Source organism: Cololabis saira, chromosome 16 (assembly GCF_033807715.1).
Source record: "Cololabis saira isolate AMF1-May2022 chromosome 16, fColSai1.1, whole genome shotgun sequence".
NCBI classification, from domain to species: domain Eukaryota; kingdom Metazoa; phylum Chordata; class Actinopteri; order Beloniformes; family Belonidae; genus Cololabis; species Cololabis saira.
This window is the reverse complement of record NC_084602.1, coordinates 41,892,734-41,912,662: the sequence shown is the minus strand read 5'-3', so window position 1 is coordinate 41,912,662 and position 19,929 is coordinate 41,892,734. Positions and strand designations below refer to the sequence as shown.

General features: G+C 43.9%; 1 protein-coding gene across 1 annotated transcript in view; it reads right to left on the bottom strand.

Moving 5' to 3' along the window:
* The window catches only part of nrxn3a (neurexin 3a), a 201,267-nt gene that overhangs the window by 125,372 nt on the left and 55,966 nt on the right, over positions 1–19,929 (bottom strand). The gene's annotated exons all lie outside the window — the stretch shown is intronic.

The window sequence follows — 19,929 nt, the reverse complement described above, 5'->3', positions numbered from 1 at the left end:
ACTGAACCGTCTCAAACACGACATTTATCTGATTCAACATTCAAAGCTTTGAGGGACCATAATGTTCTGGTGGTCTGGAATAAATACAAATACATACATTTTATATATTGCTATTTCCTATTTAACTAGTTCGACCTGAAGGATAAATTAGTGACGATAACGAAGCCTAAAGCTGGAGATTGTAACGTTCCAGCTCGGCCTAACGTTACTAACGTTAGTCCTTCCACGTCTGACCAAGTTTCATCAACCGTAAACACATGTAGCTAAAAACCCAGTCAGGAATTATAGAAGCAGAATAAAACACATTCAACAGTTATTATTATAATAACCCAGTCAGGAATGTATTAATAAGGAGATAGAAGCAGAATAAAACACATTCAAACGTTATTAGAAGCCAGGCTTAAAAAAGGGAACAAATCAGAATTCCAAGTGGGGTAGGGTTTCTTCCTAATTGTCCTTGTGGTCAAGAACCCCCAACACTAAAATGGTTTGGCCGCTGATCAAAATTTGATGTTATTTAATTCAACCATTAGAATGGTCAGAATGTCCAGTCAGCACAAGTCCGGTGCTCAGAAAATAAGAGAAAAGAGAAGAAGAGAAGAAGAAAATAGAGGCCTCAGAGATTCTTGCACAAATTTTTAAAAAGGTGGTGACGGTGAAGCTGGAATGAATAAAGTCAGCGTAGAGCCAGGTAAGAAACAGTTACAACGTTTACCAACCTTGTAACTTAACCTAACTGGCTAGCTCTAATGTTAACGTCTATTAGCTTGTATAAAAACCTGAAGAGCAGAGGGAGAGGAAGAGGGAGAGGAGAGGAGAGGAAGAGGAGAGGGAGAGGAGGGACAGATTATTCTGTCCCGGGCCCCGGCAGGACTGTCAGCTGGCCTGTCCGGAGGATCTACAGGGTCTGGTGGTCTGGAGGATCTACAGGGTCTGGTGGTCTGGAGGATCTACAGGGTCTACAGGGTCTGGAGGTCTGGAGGATCCACCAAGCCTCCTCTCCGGCTGCCAGGGATCGTCTCTGACCGGTGATCAGGTGTGGCAGCGTGTCCTTTAGCTCAGAGCTAATTGCGTCCTGGATCTGACGGACGACATCAATCACGACGCGCGGACGAATCCGACGCAATAAAGTTGTAATGAGGATAATTGGGAGATAACGGCATTAGAGAGGCTGCTCAGATCCGTCAAACATCAGAGGACACCTGGTCGTCAGGGGCAACCGCACCGGCGCGCACGCGCGTCTTTTATTTAGTCTCTTTATTAACTTTGAATTGGACAAATAAAAACTTTACAATACACACACACACAGACACACACACACACACACACACACACACACACACACACACACACACACACACGCACACACACACACACACACACACACCAGCACTGACAGTGCTAGGGCCCTATTGTATCTGTAGGAATTGTTTTCCTCATTCTCGTTATTATTTTCTTCTGACAAAATGAGGTCCTTTTTTCCCCTAAACGTTCCCCAAAAGTCACCAAATTTTGCACCAAGCCAGTCCTGGTGATAAATGTGATATTTAATGGTTTGCATTAATGGGCGTGGCCTAACGGCTCAACAGCGCCCCCTTGAAAACTTTGTGCCTCAAGCCCCACAATACGGTTTGACGTACATGCAAGAAAATCGGTACACACCTGTATCATGTCACAACTTAAAGAAAAGTCTCTTGGAGCCATGGCCCAAACCCAACAGGAAGTTGGCCATTTTCAATGAATCATGTCATTTTGGCGCAATTTTATGCCATTTCTTCGGCAGTTAAAGGAGCTTGAGAAGAAATGAGACTCATTAGCGCTACGACGGCCGTCGGGGGTACTGCAGCCAACAGTGAAGCCGGCACGGGAGAACGGGGAGAACGTGCATGCAGCGTCATGTGACGTCACATCCGCAGGACAGCGCGGGAAATTCCAGTTTCGGAATTGCAGCACATTTTGAAACACACAGCCTGTTCAAGGCAACGGAGAGATACACTAGAGGGCTCACTATTTTTGGTTTGGAATGCTTCATCTGACATTATTACTAGAAAACTTAAAACATATACAAATTTTTTTCCTAAATCCCGCCTCAATCCTGCCTCATGCTCCTCTAATACGGCCCGAACCGTAACGTGCACCCAGGTGTGTTATACATCAAAATGTGCGTCTCCATCCTGCGACTACACGCATTACTTTTCTCTTTCAAAAGTGTTACCGTGGTGACGCTAGACGCCAAAAAGCCCTGCCCCCCCTTCATCTGATTGGTCCATATTTGATAGATTCTACTTTCTGCCATAACTTTTGAATGGTTTGACGTAAAGAGTCATGGTGGAGTCATCGGACTCAGTTTTGAGTCTTTGACCTTTATTGGTGAAAATTGCATCGCTGCTTGCAGCTTTAATTTTGTTTTGTTTCGTCCTGGTTTAGGTTCAGTTTATTTTACACATTAGAGAGAAGAAAAACATGAACATTTACATTTTGTTCTGTCTGGAATTTATATTATTTGAAAAGATAACATTCCTTTCTTTCAGATATTTGATCAACAAATATTAATTCAAAAGCAAGTGTTATTTAACCTATTTAAAACAAACATAAAAATCTGGTTTGTGGAGTTCAGTTTGATTTTCTAAAAAAGACGGGGAATGAATTGTCCAATAATCACATTAGATTAAAACATACGAGTCACTGATCGCTGATTGGACCGGCGAAGTAAATAAAATAAAATTAAAAACATTTTGGAACCAAATAAATATTTAAACACTGAATTACTATTGACAGTCGCCCACAGACCGGTTATTTCCTGAACACGTCAGACTGTAAGAGGAGCTGGACAAACCCCCGTGACGTCACCCCCGGGTGGGGGGGTTCTGGGTTTGATGAACCCCTGACTGACTGGGAGGGGGGGACCGGGTCACATGACTGATCAGATCCTGGTTTTCCCGGGTGGGGGGGGGTGGAGGTTCTGGGTTTGATGAACACATGACTGATCAGATCCTGGTTTTCCCGGGTGGGGGGGGGTGGAGGTTCTGGGTTTGATGAACACATGACTGATCAGATCCTGGTCTTCAGGATTGAACTGCACGTGTGCGAGCAGCAGATTACCACGGCGACGGCTGCTATCAGCGTCAGGCAGCAGCGGCCGTGATGAGGGGGGGTGTTAGGGGGTGGTGGGGGTGATGGGGGGGCTCTTATCTCCCGCTCCCAGATCCTCTAACCCCCTCCATCCTCCCCCCGATCCCCCTCCATCCTCCCCCGATCCCCCTCCATCCCCCTCCATCCCCCGTCTCTCTGATGCTCCGTTGATCTGCTGACACTCACGTTTGTGTAGAGATCAGACTAACATGATGCTCAGCAGCAGGACAGGGGCATGCTGGGAAAACTGAGGACAGGGGCATGCTGGGAAAACTGAGGACAGGAGCATGCTGGGAAAACTGAGGACAGGGGCATGCTGGGAAGACTGAGGACAGGGGCATGCTGGGAAGACTGAGGACAGGGGCATGCTGGGAAGACTGAGGACAGGGGCATGCTGGGAAAACTGAGGACAGGAGCATGCTGGGAAAACTGAGACCAACAGACGCATGATGGACGACCGGAAAGTGACCTCTGGACCTCTGGACCTCTGGACCTCTGGACCGGGTCACCATGTATAAGTATATATATATATATATATATATATATATATATATATATATATATATATATATATATATATATATATATATATACATTATATGTATGTATTTGTACCGATGTATTTACTGTAACTCAAATCTGTGTAAATCCTATAATCACTTCTCATCTGTTCATAATATTTATTATCATTCATTCATATCTGACCTGCACCTTATAACAGTTATTCATTAATCTGCACTGTGTACATACATATATATATATATATATATATATATATATATATATATATATATATATATATATATATATATATATATATATATATATATATATATATATATATATACATACATACAACCTATATATATATATATATATATATATATATATATATATATATATATATATATATAGGTTGACTAAAGATCCTCAGGAGGATTTGTAAAATCCTTTAGTGGGCATTAGTCACGTGCTGCTAAATCCCCCACCGCTTTTATATCTTTACTAAAAACATTCCTCTTTAGAAAAGCTTTTATTGTGGTGTGAATATTGTTATAAATGTTAGACTTGGTTATTGCTGTTTTATGTTCTTATCCACTAGGCTCTGTACTTTTATCTGGATGTATCTTATTGTTTTTGGGAAGCACTTTGAAACTTTTTTAGTTAGTACCACGGCTGCGCCAAGTGGCACGCCTCCTCCATAGCTATGCAATAGCAATGGAGGAGCAGTGCCTCTTGGCGCAGCCAGAGGCACTATTGTTATTGTGTGGATTTATTTTTCTTATTCATTTTCCGGACAGATTTCAGTTCACTGCTAGTCCCGCAGCTTTGAGAAAACGCGAAAAGTAAAAACGTAGAAGCGTGTGCCTTAAGCGGGAATCGTTTGCTATGACTTTTATTAGCGATCGTGTGCTATGACTTTTATTAGCGATTGCCGTGCACGTTTTTGCGCAACGTGCAAAAACGTGCGCGCTTACCCCCATCCGGAATGCATTGGGAGAACTTTGGGGCCTCACCACTCGCACACCGTTACTCTAAAAATTCTGAACTGATTTAGAAAGTTGTAGGCCCTGAATTTAACTACAGTCCTGTGGATTTTCAGAGCGATGGCACAAATAGTTTTTGCATGAAGTGCAAAAACATTTCCAAATTTCCAAACTAATGGGGAAATAAATTTCCCATGTATTTGTATGGCCCCATTCAAAGCGGATGGGTATATATTGAGAAAAAAGACAAAATTCACCCTTGTTCCGAGTCACGTATCTTTCTCATACTTGCACGTAGAAATGTCATTCAAACTTCAAAACGGAGGAAAAATTCTCTTCTCTCTCCAACCCTGAAACTGTTTTTTCCTAAGATGTACACTTTTCAAGATATGAGCGCTCAAGCGAGGACTGGAAATCACTTTTTTGTCAAATTTAGAGTGAAGCTCTAATTTTTTAGAGTGAGAGAAACAGTCAAAAAATGACCTTGTTTTTTATTCGTAACTCGGGTTCACGGCCAAACCGTAAAAGGTAGACAGATAATTTTTGGTCAGAATGTAGACATACGTGTTGGGATTAATAAAATGTGACTTTGACAGGCGGGGTATGCACAAAATTCAAACGGGAGGGCTAACAGCCACGCAAATTCCTGCCTCGATCTCCATTGACTGCAATGTAATAAAAAAATAAAAAAGTTTTCTTAAAAAAAATCTCACTTTGTTTTCGAACTGCCGTTACTAACACATTTTAAGGAATATCTGAATATAATTAAGATTGTCAGAATCTACCGGTGCTCTGTGTCTCTCACGATGTCTTTATTTTTCTGCTAGGAGCTACGGTTTTCTCACAAATCAGAGTTATTTGAGAACTTGTCACAAGGCAAAAGCTGGGGTTTTCTCAAAGTGAACCCGGAACATTCCTCATTTCGAGGTTCTTGTTGCCCCTAGCAACCAGAGCACAGCTGCTGAGTCATTACCTGAGCCAGACTGGTCTCATGACTCAATCAGGACAGGCTTCATATACTTTAACCTGGAAAATGGAGAAATCTGAACCCTGACCTTTTGACCTTAAATGATCCCCAGTCCTTCTGGGAACAGGTTCATGGGATATATGTATATTATTATTATTATACATATAAATATTTACAGTTGTATATTATAATTAGCCCCGCCCCTTCTTCTGATTGTCCGATATGTTATAGTCCAATATCTTTTGAATGGTTTGACATGGAGAGTCATGGGTGGTGTCATTGGACTCTGTATCGAGTCCTTGACCTTCATTGGTGCAAATTAGCCCCGCCCCTTCTTCTCATTGGCCGATATGTTATAGTCCAATATCTTTTGAATGGTTTGACATAGAAAATCCTGTGTGGTGTCATTGGACTTAGTTTTGAGTCCTTCACCTTTATTGCTTGCAAAATGCAATAATGTACACAAATGTGCTTCAGCCCGCCGTGGCACTCCCGAAATTTCTGCGAGGAAATTGTCTAGTTATTATTATTATTACTATTATTAGCTGCAGCTTCTTATTCATATAGAATTAGTAAGGGAGTACTTAGGGTTGCCCAAACATCTGTATTTATTTAGTTAATCAACATTCCTACCCTGAGATAAATAATAACGACTACTACTACTAATACTACTACTACTACTAGTAATAATAATAATAATAATAATAATAATAATAGTAATAATAATAATAATAATAATAATAATAATAATAATAATAATAATAGTAATAATAATAATAATAATAATAATAATAGTAATAATAATAATAATAATAATAATAATAATAATAATAATAATAATAATATTCTTCCCTAAAACGTGTATAATCCCAGCATGCTTTGCTCCAGTTCTATGGGTTGAAGCTGGTGGTGAAAACGAGCCGAGGTGGAGCCGTTACACTCCGGTAGGTTTAATAGACCCAGCTGCTACACACACACACACACAAACACACACACACACACACACACACACACACACACACACACACACACACACACACACACACACACACACACACACACACACACACCAGTGTTGTTGGTCTCCTGCTATTTCATTTAACGTCTTTGAGATACAAAATTTAACTTCATGACGTTGATCGAGACAAAACTTTTTATTTCTTTTCGATTCATGTTAATAATATAATATATATAATATAATAATAATAATAATAATAAAAACTGTAGGTCATATATATATATATATATATATATATATATATATATATATAAATCCAGGGCCGCCGCAAGGGGCCGTTTGTTTTAGTTTTTTTTCCCTTTTTTTTTCCTTTTTTCCCTTATAAATATCAACAGTCACGTTCCGTTCCAGACCTTAATGTTACTAGTCTGTGCATATCAATAGATATATGTGCAATGATGTGCTTGGTATCCAGTATTTTGCTAATTGGAGAGTTAAAATTGTGCATTTAGACACTCGATCTGACCTGAAAAACCCAAACATTCCACACTAGCTACACTCGCTACACGAGGGCCATTTCCCCCCCGGCCGTTTCACACAGGGCCTTGTAAACCTCCCAGACGGCTCTGTGTATGTTTCTATATTTGCATCAAATGTGCTACGATGTGTTCAGTGGGATGTGTCGGCGTGTCGGCATGGCGACGAGGCCTGGGGGGCCGGGGGGTTTAGGGGGGGGGGTGATTATTAACTCTCCTCTGGGGCTTTTGTCTGGTTCCCCCGAGAGAGAGAGAGGTTAACGCCACTTACCCCCGGGTGTGTGTGTGTGTGTGTGTGTGTGTGTGTGTGTGTGTGTGTGTGTGTGTGTGTAATTGCTCCCCTGTTGTGATTCAGAATCATTTACTGTCTTCTCCCCCCGACCCCCCCATCAATCCATCCATCCATCGTGGCGGCGACACAAAGAGGAGGAAAAAACCTTTTCTGTTCTTTACATTTAAAATCTGGAAATAAATAAAAAAATAAAAAAATATTCTTTTAAATAAAAAGAAATAAATAAAAAGATAAAAAAATATTTAAAAAAGTATTTTCAGGAATCAATTTCATATTTACTGTGATGATAAATGTTACCTTTATTTAAGCTAATTTTAGACATTTAATAAAAACCAGTTAGGATTTTATGAAATTGTTTAAAGGTTTGAAGGGTTTTTCTATGAGATTCTACACTGGTAGTTTCTCTAAAGTTTCTTCTTTAGGTGAAGACAATGAAGAGAAACAGATGTTTTAAAACTGGTAGATTCCATCCTGTTTTTCTCAAAGTTTTAGTGATCTTAGGTATCTGCTGAGTTAATATTTCAAGTAAGAAACAATCAGCCGGATTTATATGTGGCTGAAAGAGTGACATGTTTAGGTTTCTTTAACCACAGACAAGGCCCAACATCTGCACCTAGAATGTAAAGAACTCCTCCCTTTTCAGTAGAAATACGACTGGATCCACGACCACCGGTGCATTTTCTCTGAGAAAAGTGTAAAACCTCCCACTGGAAAACCTTGTGCATGACATAATAAAAGCTTGTAATAACTTTGATTATGTTCCCTGGTTTTCTTACGGTGAATCAGATAAACCAACATGAGGATCTTTCCGGCCCAAAACAACCCGTCCATGTGTTTTATCCGTTCGTTTATACGAAAACGAAGCTCAAAATCTCCAAAAACCATCATTTCTGAAAACTCCGGCCAAAGTGTAGATTTTTAAAACCTCCGTCTTCACGTTTGCTTGTAAACGGAGAGAAACGGACATTTAGTCTTCAGAACGTCACATTATGAGACAGAAACGTCACCAGCGTCATGAGTGACACCTGTGGTTACAATTAGTTTGTAACCGTCAATATTTTCTTGTATTTTACCTGTTTTATATTCTAACGTCACACTTAAAAGTAACTCCACTTCTCTGTCACTCCAAACCAAAGACTCGAAAGAGTTTGCTGCAGTTTTAACACGAGCTCCTAGCTGGCTCGCCAATTATTATAATATATAATATAAAAATGAGCACCAGGTGCAGGAACAGCTTCTTTCCCACAGCTGTCTCCCTGCTGAACTCTGACCCCCCCTGTACTTTTGACATGTGCAATGACAATAAAGTTGAATCTAATCTGATCTAATGTAATAATAATCGTGGTTCATCCAACCGGGCGAAACAAACCGGACTAACAGAGAACGTTGACGAGAGGTGAGTCTGGTCCAGACGGCTTCCAGATCTGTTGGATCCGACCGTTTACAACACGGCCATATGTGGTATGAGAAAAAGAGGCTTCAGGACGACTCAGAAACCCGTGGATGACATCAGCGTCGGGGAAGTAGTCGACCTCAGCACTTGATGGAAAACTTTACTGAAGTATTTTTCTGTCAAGTAAAAACTGTCATGAAAACAACTTTGACTAAGGCCCCGTTTCCACGTATTAAAAACGCTGGTGTTTTCATGCGTTTTGGTCGTTCGTTTACACGAAAACGAAGCTCAAAGTCTCCAAAAACCATCATTTCTGAAAACTCCGGCCAAAGTGGAGATCCTGCGAAGCCCCGCCCCCCGCCCCCCCGCCCCTGTGACGTCAGACGGGGCCGCTGATCTCACCGAGTTCTCACAACGCAACGTTTTCTGATTATTGTTATTTAAACGTTAAGTCACTTGAACGGTGACGATTCAAAATAATAAAAGTCTAAAACACAGAAAGGCAGAATTACGGAAGTATTAGAGCCGTGCAGGAGAAAAAATATTTGAGAAGGGAATAGTTTTTTTATTGTGCACTTCGAGAAAAAAGTCGAAATGTCGAGAATAAAGTTTAAAAACATTTCGACTTTTTTTCGACATTTCAAATTTTTTTCTTGAAGTGCGTAATGAAAAAAACATCTTCCTCCTGTTAAATATAATTTTTATTTTTCTCTTCCGTACAGAATAATAGTTTTAAAAACCCAACAGGAGATATGTTTTAACCAGACCGGCCTGTTAGAGGGAATATCTCCATTAACCGTTGATAAACTGGATTAAAAACGTCATTTATGGATTTATTTTGCAGTTTTTAGTGTTTTTATGAGAGACTGTGAACGTGAGCAGCCGTCGGCTGAATTCAGCCGGAGGAGCTTAAGCTTTTATTCCCGTCTGCGACTAAACCAAGCTGACACTTCTGTCGCTCCGACGATCAGCAGATTTTATTCTGACCCTAATTTATAGAAACGTGAGGAAACGCGTTTCTCTGACCCTTTTCTTTAAATAATCCTCACATTTCACCTCAGAGACATTTCTGTTTCTCTTTGTTGTTTTTCTTGCTGTAAAAACTAACATTTTAAATGACAACGATTAACTGGCTGAAGAAGGGAGGGGATTATTTACGTGCGTTTATGGAGTTTTACACGACATTATTTTGATATAAAAATATTTTTCCTAAACCGAGGCCGAGGCCTTGGTTTACTGGAGCTGCTCAGGAAAACGGGCCTTTTCCTGCCAGAGGCCCAAGAAACAGAAACGTTTAAGAATCTACAGTTAATCTTAATTAATCTTAATCTACAGTTTAAGTTTTCTTAAACTGTAAGCCATGATCAGCAATATTAAAATAATAAAAGGCTTGCAATATTTCAGTTGATTAGTAATGAATCCAGAATGTATGACATTTTAGTTTTTGTAAATTACAGAAAATCACAATATTCTAATTTTCTGAGACAGTCCTGTAATAATAATAATAATACATTTTATTTATAGAGCGCTTTTAAAAGATCTCAAAGACGCTTCACATACACAAAGATAAAACATTGATCAAGAAAATTAAAATTAAAAACTACAGGATAAAAAAGATAAGAGATAAAAGATAAAGGATGAGAAACAAATCACACATTAAAACCTGTTCTGAAGAGGGTTTTGAGATGCTATTTTAATTATTAAATAATTAATAATTAACATTATTTTGGTTAAATCTGTTCAAAAATCGTGATTTTTAAGCAGAAACGACACCTGAAACGTGACCTGGGGACGCTACGCAAGGACCTCGGTCTCTCAGACCCCCGTCTTCACGGCGGCTCCTCCAGCCGACGGAGCTGCTGAACATGTGACGTGGGCGTGTTGACCTCTGACCTCTGACCCCTGACCCTGTCTCTCGGACCCCCGTCTCTCTGGGCAGAACCGTCCAGAACTCGGTCACCGTCGCTCCACAACGTTCTTAGTCGACCAACAAACACCTTCTCTCCGTTAGCACCAAATAAAAGATGGATCGCCACGGCGGCGTCGGTTTTACTTATGCTAGCAGCCGAGAGGCCGCTAGCGTGGAAGAACCAAAGTCCGGGGCTTATTTTTTCCGAGGACTCATCAGAAAACGGGGAGATAACGGGCTAACGGCCGTTTCTCTGCAGGAAACACAGATTCATCTGGAGCCTCGTTGGGTCTCCACTTGTAATGAGATCTGACCGGGATCAATGGATTCTTTAACATTCACCGGGCCGTTAACGGGAACATCCATCCAGCAGGGGGGTGGAGGGGGCGGGGGAGCGGCGGGGGGGCGGGGGGGCCGGGTGGTAGGGGGGGTCAGGTGGGTGAACGGGGCAGGGGGCGGGGGGGCAGCGCTGATTGCAGATTTCCCTCTGTGATGGGGCTAATTTACCACATTTGCTGCCGTGCATCAATCACCCTCTGCACCGGCCACCCGGCGCCGCGTCCGCGCTAACACGCCGGCCAGAGCCTCATGTGCAGCGGGGAGGTGAAGGCGGGGCAACGCGGGACGGCGACACAAGACGGCGATGCAGAGATTAGCCGGCTCCACCCCTAACGCCCTAACGTGCTGGCCTCCGCCACTGCTCCCTGACCGCAGGGCGGAGAAGACGCCGCCGATACGCTCTGATACGCTCGGCTGGGGGACAGCGGTGATAAATGATGGAGGACGATGAAGCGGGGGGTGATGGGAGGACGAGGATCCAGAGCTCAGACTCGCTGGTTACAAGTTATAAAAACTGTCGTGACACCGTTGCCGTGACACCGTTGCCGTGACGCCGTTGCCGTGACGCCGTTGCCATGATGCTGTCGTGAACCTTCAGACTTCTCTGTCACTCCATTTCTCCGCGGTGCAGTTCCCCCCCAGAGCGCTAGTTGATACTTTGTTTAGCTTCCGGGTTTTCCAGTGACAGAGAATCAAAGAGATAAGGACAACTATTGTGTAAAAAACCAAAACAACCCAAAACAAAAACAATCCCACACAGACGAAGAAAAGAGGCTGAAAGTTCACGACTGCTTCACGAACCGGAACCAGAAATGCGTTGCTGCCAAACAAACCAATCACAGCCTCTCGGTCTGCGTTGGGTCGTAGTTACATTTTTTGGGAGGTGCTAGCAGGCTAATGGCATAGCTACAGAGAGTCTAGTGTAGCCGCGTAGCCTACGGTGTAGGTTTAACGCAGAACCAGAATTCAGCCTTAAGGCGGTCCAGCGGTGCATCATGAATCCAGACTGCACCCGTTCCTCCAACACGTCTGAATCAAAGTCACTTCCTGCCCAGACTCCATTAGTGCCAGACTCCGTTAGCGCCAGACTCCGTTAGCACCACAAGCGTACGCAGGAAGTCACGTGACCGGCCTGCCATCGGTTCAACTACTGGCTACCTGTAAAATTCAGAATTCAATTTAAAATGTTATTACTTGCATATAAAGCCCAAAACGGCTTAGCTCCGCAGTATTTACAAGACCTGATAGTGCCTTATGTTCCTGGCAGAGCTCTCCGTTCTCAGAGTGCAGGTTTACTCGTAGTTCCTGGAGTATCTAAATGTAGATTTGGAGGGCGGGCGTTCTGCTATCAGGCACCATTACTTTGGAACCAACTTTCAATCTGGGTTAAGGAGGCTGACACCACCTCCACCTTTAAAACTAAACTTAAAACCTTTCTGTTTAGTAAAGCCTATAGTTAGTGTTTAGTAAACCTCTAGCTGGTGTTGGTAAATCTCTAGGTAGTGTAAACTCTAGTGTGTTAGAGTCGCTCCTGCAGTTTCTTGTGCTGGCCCCCCTTTTCTTCTCTTTCTTCTCTTTTGTACATGGTGCAGCATCTTCTGCCGGTGGCGAAGAACATCTCTGAATGCACAACACCGGATCCTGCAGCGTGGGAGTGAGAGGGGCAGGGTAACGGCCCCTCTTAGAATCAATTTAGAATGGGAAAATATCGAATTGCCGCACTTATGTGAACCCGGGCCCACAGAGATCTGGTTCCGTGGGAGGAAACAGGTCTGGAACCTCAGGGTTCTAGCAGGTTCCTGGTCCTGGTCCTTGTCCAGGTTCAGGTCCAGGTCCAGGTCCAGGTCCAGGTCCTCGTCCTGGTCCAGGATTGGTCCAGCGCCAACAGGAAAGGACATAAGCAGAGGTCTTAGAGGAGCCAACGATGCTGAGCCACCAGTTCTTCTTCTCAGGTGGTTCTGACATCATTTCAAGGCTCGCTGATGGGTCCATCACTTCCTGGAAGGAACCGGGTCGGCTTTCCTCCCCACACGGCAGCATCTTTTATTCATGGAGCGATTACGGTCTGTGGTTCTGGCCACACTCGTACCCGCGGCTCGGTTCTCCAGGTGACTGAATTAAACCCCCACCTGAATGAATAAAGCTGTAATATGACGTTAACGGCTCCTGCTGCTGTAAATCCGGAGTAGCGTGAGCGGGAACCAGCAGGAATCTCCGCCGCCTCGTTTACGCCGTGACTGATGCAGATATGAGTCAGGACGGGGACGCCTCCGGCCCGCGGTGCTGCCAGCACCGTGGTGCTGCCGCTGTGCTTTTATATAAACATATCCATGTGTGTGAGCAACTCAGGAAACGGTTCCAGAATCTGGTGTCACCTCGGCAGCCGTGACGTTCCGCCCACGCCGGCCGAGGCCAGAAACCGCCGGCCCAGAAACCGCCGGCCCAGAAACCGCCGGCCCGGGGCCAGAAACCGCCGGCCCGGGACCAGAAACCGCCTGCCCGGGGCCAGAAACCGCCGGCCCGGGGCCAGAAACCGCCGGCCCAGAAACCGCCGGCCCGGGGCCAGAAACCCGGCTAAAGCCGCGGGAAACATTTGTGAGGAAAACAAACAAACACGATCGCTGGAGTAGAAACCGGATTGGTCTGTTAACGGAATCAAACCCTCCCCGGTCGCTAAAATAAAGCTACCAGCTCATGATAAATGACAGAAATAGAGAAATAGAGTCATAATAGACAACAAACTATCCTGGAAGCCTCAGATACAGAACATTAAAGATAAAACATCCATTTCAAAGTCAAACACCTTCATATGAAGGTGATCCCTCCGTAGAGACGACTATTCAATGTAATATTCAGTTTCACCACCATATGTTGTCAAAATCTACAAACTGGTCCTTTAATGTAATAAACAGTATAATTATAATATAAGCGCTGGGAAAGTTACACAACACTAAGCCTGTCCATGCTCTACTAGTGTAGGGTAAACAGTACAAGGTCAAATAATGTAATTAATGATTTAATTCATGCTATATGTATACATTTATGTATAAAGAAAACCCTGAAATAATATTTTAATTCTTTACTATGTTCACAAATGATATTATATTAGCATATTAAGAGGTTATAGGTGGATTTCTCAACTTCGTCAGCGAGTAAACGTTAAACCCCAGTGGGCTGGTTTCGCTGCCCTGAGGTTCGTCACACTGGAATTCTTCACGCGACACCAACGTTTCCCCCTCGTCTCCTTTGAAGGATCTGCATTAATTGTAACCGCTGAGGGGAATGTTTGCTGAATTCTGCTGACGGAGTTACATAACAACGTAATCTCGGAGCCAGATCAGTCAGCGATAGATTCACCTCTCCATATCCGCTTAGCGTAGCCACATCTGATAACGCCGGCGCTTTCATTCTCTGAGCCGGAACGTCAGGTCACCTTCACCCCCAAACCTCTCCAGGTTTCTGTCTCACCTTCACCCCCAAACCTCTCCAGGTTTCTGTCTCACCCCCAAACCTCTCCAGGTTTCTGTCTCACCTTCACCCCCAAACCTCTCCAGGTTTCTGTCTCACCTTCACCCCCAAACCTCTCCATGTTTCTGTCTCACCTTCACCCCCAAACCTCTCCATGTTTCTGTCTCACCTTCACCCCCAAACCTCTCCAGGTTTCTGTCTCACCTTCACCCCCAAACCTCTCCAGGTTTCTGTCTCACCTTCACCCCCAAACCTCTCCAGGTTTCTGTCTCACCTTCACCCCCAAACCTCTCCAGGTTTCTGTCTCACCTTCACCCCCAAACCTCTCCAGGTTTCTGTCTCACCTTCACCCCCAAACCTCTCCAGGTTTCTGTCTCACCTTCACCCCCAAACCTCTCCAGGTTTCTGTCTCACCTTCACCCCCAAACCTCTCCATGTTTCTGTCTCACCTTCACCCCCAAACCTCTCCAGGTTTCTGTCTCACCTTCACCCCCAAACCTCTCCAGGTTTCTGTCTCACCTTCACCCCCAAACCTCTCCAGGTTTCTGTCTCACCTTCACCCCCAAACCTCTCCAGGTTTCTGTCTCACCTTCACCCCCAAACCTCTCCAGGTTTCTGTCTCACCTTCACCCCCAAACCTCTCCAGGTTTCTGTCTCACCTTCACCCCCAAACCTCTCCAGGTTTCTGTCTCACCTTCACCCCCAAACCTCTCCAGGTTTCTGTCTCACCTTCACCCCCAAACCTCTCCAGGTTTCTCTCTCCATCTCACCTTCACCCTCATATCCCACCCTCTACACGCCCACTTTTTACCTTAAAAGCGTAATGCAAAGTAATATTTGCATATGGATGAGCCTGCTAGCATGTGCAGTGGCTTCCTGCACCCTGTTTGGCGTCAGAATGAATGAGAAGTATCCAGCCACTGTGACACTGACTTTCATTGAGATCTGAGATCAAAATGTTGAGGATGAGTTTGAGGACAGGAAAACAACATTATTTGGTGGTCACAATAAAATGAGCAAATTCTGGTTATTCAAAGGGGTTATTGGTGTTTACATGGCCGTGCAAATTCGGGTTATTGATAATATTGGGGTTGCTCGTTGAGCAAAGCAGAAGGTTGGATGTAAATTCCTCCCTGGAAACTGGTCCAGAATAATTTCTGACCACCAAGGATCATTTCTGACCACGATGGATCATTTCTGACTACGAAGGATCATTTCTGACTACGAAGGATCATTTCTGACCACTAAGGATAATTTCTGACCATGAAGGATCATTTCTAACCATGAAGGATCTTTTCTGACTACGAAGGATCATTTCTGACTACGAAGGATCATTTCTGACCACTAAGGATCATTTCTGACCACCAGGGATCATTTCTGACCACCAAGGATCATTTCTGACCACCATGGATCATTTCTGACCAGTAAGGATCATTTCTGACTACGAAGGATCATTTCTGACTACGAAGGATCATTTCTGACCACCAAGGATAATTTCTGACCACCATGGATCATTTCTGACCACCATGGATCATTTCTGACCACCATGGATCAATTCTGACCACTAAGGATCATTTCTGACCACCAAGGATCATTTCTGACCACTATGGATCATTTCTGACCATGAAGGATCATTTCTGACCACCAAGGATCATTTCTGACCACCAAGGATCATTTCTGACCACCATGGATCATTTCTGACCATGATGGATCATTTCTGACCACCATGGATCATTTCTGACCACCATGGATCATTTCTGACCACCAAGGATCATTTCTGACCACCATGGATCATTTCTGACCATGATGGATCATTTCTGACCACCATGGATCATTTCTGACCACTATGGATCATTTCTGACCATGAAGGATCATTTCTGACCACCAAGGATCATTTCTGACCACCATGGATCATTTCTGACCACGATGGATCATTTCTGACCACCATGGATCATTTCTGACCACCATGGATCATTTCTGACCACGATGGATCATTTCTGACCACCATGGATCATTTCTGACCACCAAGGATCATTTCTGACCACCAAGGATCATTTCTGACCACCATGGATCATTTCTGACCATGATGGATCATTTCTGACCACCATGGATCATTTCTGACCACCATGGATCATTTCTGACCACCAAGGATCATTTCTGACCACCATGGATCATTTCTGACCATGATGGATCATTTCTGACCACCATGGATCATTTCTGACCACGATGGATCATTTCTGACCACAAGGATCATTTCTGACCACCAAGGATTATTTCTGACCACCACGGATCATTTCTGACCACCAAGGACCATTTCTGACCACTAAGGATTATTTCTGACCACCAAGGATCATTTCTGACCACCAAGGATCATTTCTGACATTAAAACCGCATTAAAACACAATTCCAGCCTGAAAAAGACATCGGCCGTAGAGAAGAGGAGGAAAGGCAGGTTGCCGTTAAAGGAGATGTGACTGATGGGCGGAGAGTAAATACCTCGCCACGCCGAGCTGTCAGGAGAGAATCGATCAGATAAATAAATATAAATGAGTCTCAGATAAATAAATATAAATGAGTCTCAGATAAATAAATATAAATGGCTCTCACTGACACGCCCACGTTTCTGGCCAGGAATGAAAGTAAATCATCACCTGGACCCGAGCAGGGGGAACCGGGTCCAGGGACGGACCTTTACCTAGACTTAGCCTATGCTAAACTACAATGCTAATTAACATCATTAGGGCCCGAGCACGGACAGTGCTAGGGCCCTGTTGTATCTGTAGGAAATGTTCTCGTTCTCGTTTTTCTTCTGATGAAAGGAGGGCCTTTTTTCCCCCTAAACGTGCCCCAAAAAGTCACCAAATTCTGCACCAAGCCAGTCCTGGTGAAAAATGTGATATTTAATGGTTTACATTAATGGGCGTGGCCTAACGGCTCAACAGCGCCCCCTAGAAAACTTTGTATCTCAAGCCCCACAATACGGTTTGATGTACATGCATGAAAATTGGTACACACCTGTATCATGTCACAACTTAAAGAAAAGTCTCATGGAGCCATGGCCCAAACCCAACAGAAAGTCGGCCATTTTGAATTAATCGTGTCATTTTGGCGCAATTTATGCCATTCCTTCGGCAGTTAATTCAGCCCGAACCGTAACGTGCACCCAGGTGTGTTATACATCAAAATGTGCGTCTCCATCCTGCGACTACGTGCATTACTTTTCTCTTTCAAAAGCGTTACCGTGGCAACGCTAGACGCCAAAAAGCGCGCCCACCCTTTTTCTGATTGGTCCATATTTGATAGTTCCTACTTTCTGCTATAACTTTTGAATAGTTTGACATAAAGAGTCATGGTGGCGTCATCGGACTCGGTTTAGAGTCCTCGACTTTTATTGGTGAAAGTTGCACAATTTTACATTAATTCTGGTCGAAATCTGTACAAACATCCTAATTTCTTCATGTCAACATCTGAAACCAGGACTAGTAACTGAAACCAGGACTAGTAACTGGAGCAGGAACTGGTTGAGTGGTCGGTACTAATGGAATTAATGTTTTCCCTGGTTTTATATATATTGTGGGTTTTTCCATTCGGTTTACATTAAAGAAAAAAAAGCCTTTAAAAAACAAAAACTGTAATACTGAACAGAAACGACAAAAAGGGTTGAAAAATAACATTAAATTAAATAAATGTACAAAGATAAACTCAAAGGCAGAGAAATATTGCGAGGAGGAGAGGAAAATATTGGAAGAAAATGAAAAGGAAAGATGAATGATGGGGCTAAATGAAATGTCATTCCAGTAATGGGAAACGTTGCCAGAAAGCAGGTCAGTAAAGATGTACTTAGGGAGCGTTGCCTGGGGCGGCCGCTTGACAACCGTTAGCGTAGCACTTCCCCCAATCAAAATAGATGGAGGGAGGGCGGCCTGGGCGGGAACGGGAGGAGAGACCGGTATCTAAACCGGAGAGCAGAAATCCTCCTGGAGCCGGTATCTAAACCGGAGAGCAGATATCCTCCTGGAGCCGGTATCTAAACCGGAGAGCAGATATCTAAACCGGAGAGCAGAAATCCTCCTGGAGCCGGTATCTAAACCCAGGTGACCGGAGGGGGCGTGGCCTCTAGAAGGGGCGTGGCCAGTGTCGCCGGTGTGGGAGTTTTACAATGTCCGAAAAGGACAACAAATTTGCAGTTCACCAGAAAAAAGTTGAAATGTCGAGATTAATGTTGAAGGTTCAGAATACAGGAATTGGCTTTACGATATTGATTTGAAACATATCACACATATGCAGTTGCATAACTTCAGAAACGTACCGTTAACGTTACACTCCAAGGATGTAAGTTAGTTAGCTCGTTAGCTGTCAGTCGCTCTAACTGGATTTGATGGGCCCATAGGCGGCCTTACCTAAGTTTCAACCGTTTCAGTGTAAACGGGCCCCGGCCACCAGGGGGCCCCCAACTGACTGACAAAAAAATAAATGCTGCAACGAAGACACAATAATAAATCACTACCCGCCTTTAAACTAACCAGCTAACATCCAAGAAAAATGAAACGAACATACCAGAGTGGTGCTGAGAAGCCAAAATTAGCAGATATAAAAAAGAAAGCTGTGAGTAGTGTTCCGAAAGTGAGCTCTTTCTTTGGTCCAGCATCTGCAGCGACTACAGCAGCAGCTGCCGCCCACTCTGACCCTAACCCTAACCCTAACCCTAACCCTAACTCTAACTCTAACCCTAACCCTAACCCTAACCCTAACCCTAACTCTAATAACACCAGCCAAACACCGACTACAGCAGCGGCTGCCGCCCACTCTAACCCTATCCCTAACCCTAACCCTAACCCTAACTCTAACCCTAACCCTAACCCTAACCCTAACCCTAACTCTAATAACACCAGCCAAACACCGACTACAGCAGCGGCTGCCGCCCACTCTAACCCTATCCCTAACCCTAACCCTAACCCTAACTCTAATAACACCAGCCAAACACCGACTACGGCAGCGGCTGCCGCCCACTCTAATAACAGCAGCCAAACAAGTAGCTAAATGACGGATCTGCACCCGCCGCCTGGTGCTGTGAGTCTTTTAAACAGTTTTGGCAAAAACTTGAGTGGCCCAATATTATCAATAAAACAAACTACTGATTTTACTCAATGTGCATGGTGTATGTAGGCCGACCGTGGCAATCCACAACAGTAGCCTAGTGTCATTTCTTTCTTTTTTTCCTCCGTCTGTCTCTGTCTTTTCATGCAGGTAGTGAGCTGTCCATGGTGCTGAAATGACGCGGAGCACTCATTATTTTTGTTGTTGATTTAAAGGAGCTTGAGGCTCCTTTTAAGAAATGAGACTCTCTAGCGCCACCCTTCACCACGACGGCCATTGGGGGTACTGCAGCCAACAGTGAAGCCGGCACGGGAGAACGGGGAGAACGCACATGCAGCGTCATGTGACGTC